The sequence below is a fragment of the Zea mays genome, chromosome 7, assembly GCF_902167145.1.
Source record: "Zea mays cultivar B73 chromosome 7, Zm-B73-REFERENCE-NAM-5.0, whole genome shotgun sequence".
Taxonomy (NCBI): Eukaryota; Viridiplantae; Streptophyta; class Magnoliopsida; order Poales; family Poaceae; genus Zea; species Zea mays.
In genome coordinates, this window is record NC_050102.1 from 105,775,717 (window position 1) to 105,785,183 (window position 9,467).

At 42.1% G+C, this 9,467-nt stretch overlaps 1 long non-coding RNA gene and 1 pseudogene across 1 annotated transcript; one reads left to right on the forward strand and one right to left on the reverse strand.

Moving 5' to 3' along the window:
- Positions 1–6,160: 6,160 nt before the first annotated feature.
- On the forward strand, positions 6,161–6,806 carry LOC118472955 (uncharacterized). Its single transcript, XR_004851487.1, has 2 exons — positions 6,161–6,257; positions 6,379–6,806. It is a non-coding gene; the product is annotated as an uncharacterized lncRNA (long non-coding RNA).
- A 136-nt stretch (positions 6,807–6,942) lies between these two features.
- LOC109941125 (probable galacturonosyltransferase 11) lies at positions 6,943–7,780 on the reverse strand (annotated as a pseudogene).
- Between the last annotated feature and the right edge of the window lie 1,687 nt (positions 7,781–9,467).

Here is a 9,467-nt window from a genome sequence, read left to right on the forward strand (position 1 = left end):
ACAACCCAGAAGTTTTATTATTTTTCAAATCATTTTTTGAATTAGTTATGAATTTTGTAATTATTTTGTTGTAATATGGGAATATTTTGATTTGGAATGCATGTGTATGTGAACTATTGCTTTTAGATATATATGCGATGAATTAGTGAATTATTATTAGTCATGATATTGGAATCACTAGATAAGTAATTTCATAGTTAACTTTGTTTATGATAAATTTTAGAATTAATCTGGAAGTTTATATTCATAAGTAGTTTCATAGTTACTTTTGTTTATGATGAATTTTAGAATTAATCTGGAAGTTTATATTCATAAGTTCATGTAAACCCACTAAATAAATAATATAAACTTTCTTAACACATAAGAAATAAGTGGTATAGGATTCATAATAATACAAATATTGTAGTCTAACCAGAGATTTACTTTATAATTAAAATGTTTTGACCTCTGGTTATTATAATGACATTTCTTTTAGAAAGAAAAGATAAAACTAAAAGGTTATCATAGTTCATAATAGAAATAATTATATAATAGTTATTTTATTTCTGTAGAATTGGTTAAATCATTACATCTAGGCTATGTTACGTAAAATAGTTTCGTAGTCAAATATCCATATGACCTTCACTAGAGACAATCCAAAGTAGAGTTATAGTGGATTAATAAAATGAATATGAATTAGGTTTTATTCTAGGCACTATCATAAGTATGGTTTGTATGGTATATGCTTGTCCATGTAATGGTGAATGTTATTCATGTAATGGTGTTTGTTTATTTATTTGGTGAATGTTTCCTTTTATATGTACCACTAGTAGGGTGCCCGTGCGTTGCAACGGAACCGAATCAAAACACGATAACTTACATGTCTCTGTTGTATGTTATAGATATATGCCCGTGTGTTGCGACGGAAGTAAAAGATTTGTATGAAACATTAATACGGAACGACAAATATCACTATAATATGTAAAATCCGTGTGGCAAACATTATCAATATCACACTAATCAGCTAATCCTTTTTAGCGATATCGATAAGTCTCTGTTGTATGTTTGCAGGGATGGCATATCGGCACGAATTATCCTCATAACTTAACAGATCAATCACAAAGTTCCTTCGAACAATCTTTGCATCCTATAGACAAAGACATAAGAGAACAAAACATATTATCTTGTAAAAAGAGATATCTGTAATATATGTTTTGAACATAGAACGAACGTACTACACTTACCCCAACAAATTTCATTCGTCTGTCATTCCCCCACATGGACATAGCTTGTAGAACGAGGTAGCTGGTATTAAACCTATAATATAATGTTTGGGCAACTATGTTTTATACAATGATTATCATAGGAAAAATTTAAACTGCTGATAAGGTGGTACTTAGAAAATACCCTCTTAAGTCAATTGGAACACCAGTCTGAATGGTATGTTCCCACTTAAAGATATCCTCCGCCCATCCAGAACGTTTCTTGCTGTAAGCAATCTTATATTTCTTTGAGGCCATGATAATCGCTTCCGCAAACCTCTTGTATGGCATGTGTTTACACCAATCTTGAGTCGGTGTAAAGTCGATAAAAGTCACATGCTTTTTAACATGATCTATTACGAAAAGGGCATGACATCCGTTGAATTTCCATGGCATAAGAACCTGCAAAATATCAGTCATTAGGATTGCAAAGAAGTGTCCTTTATAAATACATTCGAAATGAACACATACTTACATATCTACAACCTGTGATATAATAATTCATTGATGGCCAACAATCGAGTGTTTTTGCTAACTCTTCTGCTGTAGGGTCCTGATGGTACTTTGGAAGTTTACCAAAGCCAACCATTCTCTGGACAGTATATATACATGTCCACATGAGGATTAGATGTAGATATACTATATATTAATACATTAATGATTGGAAACAAACTTACCCAGAAACGCATGTCCATATAATGCTTTCTATTATTTATGATTTCTCCTTTCGGCCTACGTGACTCTTTATTGGCAAGCAGCCGAACAACCATGTCAAAACATCTTAGAATCATATCTTGATTTATCGTTAATATGTTTTGCAGGTCTTTGACAGAGATTTCTATCTTAAAAGGATTGAAACTTCGCACCCATGTCATCCTGTAATGTATCATGACGAAAGTCTATACCAAGAATCTAAGTAGTTGATATACATAAAATAGATAAATAAATGAGCACTTACTCGAGTGTCGTATCGTCTTCTATTGCCATGATATAATCACATAAAACATCTATTGAATCGGCTTTGGTCACTGGCATGTCCTTTGTGGAAAGACCAACCATTAAAAAGTCATTGGTGCACCCATCGTTAGAGACTTTTACAGGAGCTCTTTTATCCCAATCATCAACAAACCACTTTTGCAAGTCTGCTTGAGTAATAGGGCCTTCCTCATCTTCATACACTACTTCGCTATCATGAAGCACGTGGAGTAGTTTCCTCTTCTTAGAATCTATTGAATTTTCTAATATCTCAACATCTGATGGGCTTCCAGAGTCAACTTCTTTATCATTTTTGTATAACAGACACCCCCTTCTCTTATTCAGGTCTGAAGATAGTAATATAGCAGCCATTTTTTTCCTAAAGTGTGACATGTCATCCTACAAATAAGAAATAATTATTTAGCATTATATATGTAACATTGACTGTAGATGTGCATATATGTCGTAGTAGTAATAATATACCTGGGTAAAACTGTCAGACAGTTCATCCCCTGTCCAGTATTCGATATAGTTCAAAATAAAGAGGCCACATGAAGAGCTACAATATACATTAATAAAAACATAAAGATTAGTATGAATGAAGAAATTGGTAAAGAAGATTTTAGGGCGTACCTATCTGTCTGCTTTGCATATCCCATGTCTATTTCTCTGAGCGGCCAAGAAGCAACTTGGAGGTCTGGCCACATGTGGTCTTTTAACTCCTTACGTTGAGATATCATATCAATTTGTCTTTGGAGACCTTTAATCTTTATATATTGTAAAACAAAATTAGAGATTGAGATAAGTTAATAGTGAATTCATAATTGTTTAGTTTGTGCATACTCACAGAGTCAGTGAGGTCTTTACGGTCTTGTGAAGTACAAAGTGAATCGAGAACTTGAATCTCCATATTTATTGCATGGATCACGACAAGATACCAGTGCGTCTCTCGGATGTTTATCGGAATAAACACCAACAAAAACAGTTATAAATACTTGCATAAGAATAAAATACATGTACACACTAACTTTTTGTTTAGATTGTAAACTCATATGTACCATGTCATGGTCTAGGTAAAGTAACACCCTTCGTTCAACGCTACATATTTGTGTCATGCCTTCAATTGGATATAGCTCCTCTGTTTTAATTTCAACATCGCCATCTCGCTTCAAGAAATTAAACTAGAAAGCATTTTCTATGTGAACGCGACCTCCAGATCGACACTTTAGATGCTTTTGAGTTTTTATCAAATTTATATAACAGTCTATAACCTGCAAGTGTGTAAGTTGTGGTTAAAAATACCAGGGTGAGTAAAAAAACCTATACATAACAAGGTCACCAAATTTAAAAACTAAGCATGGATTACCTCGTCACCTATATATGCATTCGGTTGAAATAAACATTCCATCGACTTTCTTTCAACAAAGGCATCATCAATAAGCATGACTTCTACCCTTGGTTCACAAGGGATTTCCTTAATAAAATCGATGAGGGCAAGATCACCCTGTGTGCAAATATAGTCTAGAGCAAACAATCGTGAGATAAAAATAAAATTAGTTATTACAATAAAAAACAAATTGATCCATACAGAACTAAGAAAATTATTAATACCTTTCGGAACTATTGCGGTTGCCGCCGATTTTTTTGCTTGTTATGACACAAGCCTACGGATAGAGATTCCATTCTCGGGACAAAAACCTACATTCATAAAGTAAGATACGCTAGTGTCCATGCTTTGCCATGTTAGTGGAAAAAATAAATGACGATTTAGGATAGTAAGCTAACATGCATAACAAATTGTTAGATGCATAATAAATTAATAAATAAATCACGGAGCCATCTCTGAACTAATAGAGTGGACAAAATAAAAAAATGACACATGATTGCTTCAATCTTTACGAGAACAAACATGTTAATTTCATGTCAGAAAATGAACCAAGACCAAGTTGTTTTTTGTAATAATGTATTAGCTTTTTTTCTTCACTATTCATGGTACTATAGAGTATTAGGAGATACATGGGTGTGATGGGTTCGTCTCTGGTGCAGCAAATGAAATTGTCTATTGGCAGCATTCCAGAAACCTAGCGCCGAGCAGGATGGGGGTTGGTGTGGCTGCCACGCTGACACAGAGCACACATGAGAACATGCATAAAAGAACCCAGACACGAGATCGATCTGAAGGTGAGTGAGTGACACAAATTAATACACAGAATGATTTGCTTGGGTACTGTTCTATAGCATCTTTTTGTTATACAATTTTATGCAACTTGATTCTTTTTTTTGTTCACTCTGCAAACATAGTTGATGAAACTTTATGATATTCTATATTTGTGTCCTAATGATGTGGTAGTATTGATTCACAGGTGTGCACAACAAACATGAAGCCGAACCTTCAGAAAATAGTTTTGAACTTCTGATGATGTGAAGTGTACTCATGGTGCCGAACCTTCAGATTATCACCAAGAACATGCAAACATATCAATGCCTCTGTCTATGTCTAGCTATAGTCCATCAACATTGTTAAGTTTTAACACGAACTGCTATTTTAAAATTCAGGCATTCCAACAGTTCACTTGTATCTCCAACTCGCCAGAAAACAATATAGATAACGATTAATCTAGATGATTCTATATTAAGTGAACATGTAGCTAAACTAGAACATATGCATAAAAGAACTCAGTCACGAGATCGATTTGAATGGAGGATAAAAAAGACAGAGAAAAAACGTTGGGATGGCAGGTTTCTTACGGCACCTTGTAATATGTCTTTGATGTCACAGGCAACTTCGATGGCAACTTCGATGGTAGCTTCTGCGCGGCCTCGAGTCGTCAGCGGCTCTGCATCACGCGATGGCACCAGCGCTCCTCTCCATCTACGGAGAGCAGAGTGGGAGCGAGCATCTGGTTTTTATCACGGCTAGGGATGGCAACGGGTACATACCCGTCGGGTAGTGCCGTTCCATACCCGTACCCACCAAAAAAACTTCTACCCGTTGGGTTACCCATATATGCTCGCGGGTATAAAATCGTACCCATACCCGTACCCGCGCGGGTAATTTTACCCATCGTGTAACTCGTACCCGCTAGGAAATTCTTAAATTCTAATATATCAATCACTCAAAACATTAAATAAACATAAAAAACAAGTCCAACTTCACGTATAACAAATCATATGATTACATAACTTGGTAGCTAGACAAATGATAGCTAGAGAAGAGTTTTATTTTAGCTAAGATGGACTCTATTAGATAATTATAGTGGTATTGTTGCGGGTATATTCTACCCATGGGTAGATGGGTATGGGTAGTACCAACCCGTACCCGTCTACCCAACGGGTAGAGGATCTTGCCCATTAACATACCCGCGGGTAGAGAAATCATCCCATACCCGCCTTCATATCGGGTAAAACCCGTCGGGTAGTCGGGTTTCGGGTACCCATTGCCATCTCTAATCACGGCTCTGCATCACGCGCGGGCACCAGCGCTCCTCTCCAAAGATGGAAGGGCGTCAGGGGCGAGCATCACGGGGCTGTCGCGGGCGAGGACCGTGGGGTGGGGCGGCTGCGGGGGCATCCACGCCCTTCCATCTACGGAGAGCAGAGTGGGAGCGAGGATGGCGGGGGTTGGCATGGGGGCATCCTGGAATGGCGCCCTTTCCATCCACGGATAGCGAGCGCGGGGCGAGGATCGTGGGGTGAGGGCGGCTGCGGGGGCATCCGTGCCCTTCCATCGACTCGTGGCAGAGTGGGAGCGAGGATGGCGGGGGCTGGCGCGGGGGCATCCTGGAATGGCGCCCTTTCCATCCACGGATAGCGAGCGCGGGGCGAGGATCGTGGGGTGAGGGCGGCTGCGGGGGCATCTGTGCCCTTCCATCGACGGGTCGCAGAGTGGGAGCGAGGTTGGCCGGGGCTGTCGCGGAATGGCGCCCTTTCCATCGACGGATAGCGAGGATGGCTGCGCAGACTGTTGGTAACTCAGTATCCGAGTTTCTGTCGGGCTTCAGCGATGGGAAGACAGACTCGGCAGCGAGAGTTTCTTTCAAGGTTAGCTTTCCCCTTCTGCGCCATGCTAGCGTTGGAAGCTCTAAGGATTAGTACCTTGAGTTTTGCTCGTTTTGCTGATGAAACTGCCCCGACTCCCGAACCTTTTATTGTTATGATTCAGTACGGGTGCACGAGGGGAGTCTTTGGCGCGCCGTTTTTCTTTGTGAACGGTTTCCTCGAGCCTAGGGGCGGATCGCCCATCGACTACAGCACGTGGATTGGCATCCTGGACCCCCTTGTTTCCCAGAACGGTGAACGGGTCGAGATGTTTACTTCGATGTAAGTGATTGAAGTGGCCTTGCTACGGAGGATACGACCGTACAGATGTTTCGCTAGTGCCGACGGCGGACAAGCAAACAACTATTATGCAATTGCAAACTGTGTGTAAGCTCTGCAGTGGTAAACAGCATCCCACTTTGCTCGTTGGACTGTTAAGCTAGCAGTTGTGTGCTAGCTACAGCTAGTATATCGGGTAAGTATGTGAAGAAACTCTTGCATTGGAGCCTGCGATATGTTAAACTTCGCATGATCCTATATTCGCATTCGCTCTTCTCCATGCTTTTTCTTAACTATTAGTACTCCTCTGCCTTGTCATTTCGTTGACTAACGATACTATGTTTATTGCCTGTCGTGTCTCAGTGTACACGTATGGTGCCCGTGCTTTGCAACGGTATACAAGAACATACAGAGATTTGCAGGCTTTCTATTGCAACATACACTCTCTAACATACAGATGTGAGATATTCACATACCACTCCCATATATACTTGTAACGGCGAATAGCCAGCTTCAGCCACGGTTTCATGTTTCCATTATATAGCACAACAACAGCACTCTCAATCAAACGATCATCTATGTCTACATCATACCCAAGACATGCCATCTGCGGTCTAGGGGCTCCATCAGGCCGTAAAATGTCAAAAGGCCTGCAGGAAGAATTCCCGTTCTCCAGAGCAATAGATCTGAATTTTGCTCTTGCCAATAATGGTACAACGATGTGGTGTTCGCCTTCCTCCAGGATATCAAGTCAAAAATGTTCATTCCAAAAGCCCATCCACAAGTATGTGGATCAATCTTGGAGCTGATGGTAGGGTGCGAAAAATTTAGATACTTGCTGTATCGATGAAACGACTCCAAACAGGTTTCCACAACTCCAATGACATTGCCATGCAACTCAATGGAGAACAGCTGAGTCAGGTCCTTTTGCACCACAACATCATCATCAAGAAACACCACCTTTCTCCAAGTTGGGAAGTGTCTGAGGAATGTAGAAACGTAAATGGTTCAGTAGAGAAACAAACTTTGGATTATGGAATTTTGTTTCTCTTTTAGGATTCTTGGAACCAGCTGAGTAATAGTAACCTTGAGTTTCCGCCTCAGATAGCTGCCGCCTGCCTGACAAGTGGAGATGAAGAAGCATTCAACCACGAGAACTCATCTATGCAGTGGGCACACCTCTATCAGTTTCACAGTTATACAGTACAGAATTGGATGCGGATGTGGATCTGGAGCCGCCTGGTCATGGCTCCTAAGCATCACGCCGAGGCCGGGGAGGATGCCCAGTCATGAGCACCATTTGTGGCTGAGCCTCTGGCGCCCAGGGCATCCGACGACGACATTGTCGAGCCCGACCATCGGTGACACTGAGGCGGTGATGAGCTCCATGAGCCCAGCGGCCGTGGTGAGGGCGGTAATCTCCCTGTCGCCGGCGGCGATGCAGTGCGAGAGGTCGACGGCCTCCAGCCTTGAGCACATTGCCATGAGCACCTCCAGGCCACGCCAGCCGACGCCGCTAGCCCGCGCGAGGCGCACCTGACGGACGGACAGTGGGTCAGTGGCGGCTCCTCGGGCAACGTGGCAGCGAGGGAGGCATCGTCGAGGCCCATGCACGCAGAGAGGTCGAGCGATGACAGCGTTGGAAGGCGCGCAGCGCCTCCTAGCGAAGTACCGCGCGGCGTGGCGGGACGGGACGCAGCTGGCGAGCCGGCATGACTTGTGGTCCCTGTGGGTCAAGGACGGCCGCTAGTGCGTGGGTCAGCAGGTCTAGCGAGAGGGACTCCACGACAGCACGGAGTCGTGGCTCATCGCGATGAGATCAGCAGCGGGCGGCGGCTTAGGACAAGAGAAGAGTATGTGGTGGTGGCAGGGGTCAAGGGCGGAGACAGGGTAGCGGTGGCGGTGGGGGGCACGGATTCTGCACCGGACTTTGCTGCCGAGCGGAGCAGATCCTCCGACACCTCCCTTTTATGCAGGCATGGCGTTGGGGGAGGGGACAGGCGGTTGTCGCGGCAAGCATCGCGCGAGAGGGGCGGTCGTCAGGGGCTCTCGCGACGGGAATCGTGCGATGTAGGCGCAACGGGGGCACGGCGGGGGCTTCACCAAGGAGATGTGGACGCCCACGTTATATCCGGATCACAAGTCTATTTGTTTCTACGACATCCCATGAATTAATGTAAGGGGTTCGCTACTAACATACAACTGATCAACTGAGTCATCTGAATTGCAGATGCACAGAACCTATAAGCCTATAACAGTTTCATACTTCAAGTATGCTTCGAAATGGACAGGTATAGAAACCTTTCACAGAAAAACTACAACAGAAATCAAACGTACTGCATTCACAACAATATCCATCAACTGACCAACCAATCCTTTATACAACTGCAATAAAGTAAGTCCATGTAAGACATGAGTGGCACACAGGTAAATTTATTATGACATAGGAGATGAAAGAATGTAGCACCTTTGTCTCCAGAGTTGTTCACCAGTAACGACTGACGCCTTAAACTTATCGAAAAATTGAGACATGCTTTCTTAGCAACATCAAATTTGTCGACCAAGAATCTTGGATGTGTACATGCAAGAATAACAATTGGTTACAATATAATTATAGAAAATAGCTTATTACCAAAAGTGTGAAATGATTCTTTGACTGAAATTGATTCCCTAAGATTCTCTACGATAAACTCTGCACATAGTGATTCTGTGCATGAAGAGAATTAGAAGCTACCTTTTTTCAGCTCCCGGTAAATTTCAATATGAAGAAATAGCATTACAGGGGGTTTATTCACATCTGGAGACTCAAACTCTCTTACAGGCAGAACCAGTGACCGACGCATGCAAAAGGCTGAACTTGTGGACTTTGCAAACCGAGATCTATTAGGTTGTCAAGTGGCACACACACTATGAATTTCTTTGTTCGGTGCTTCT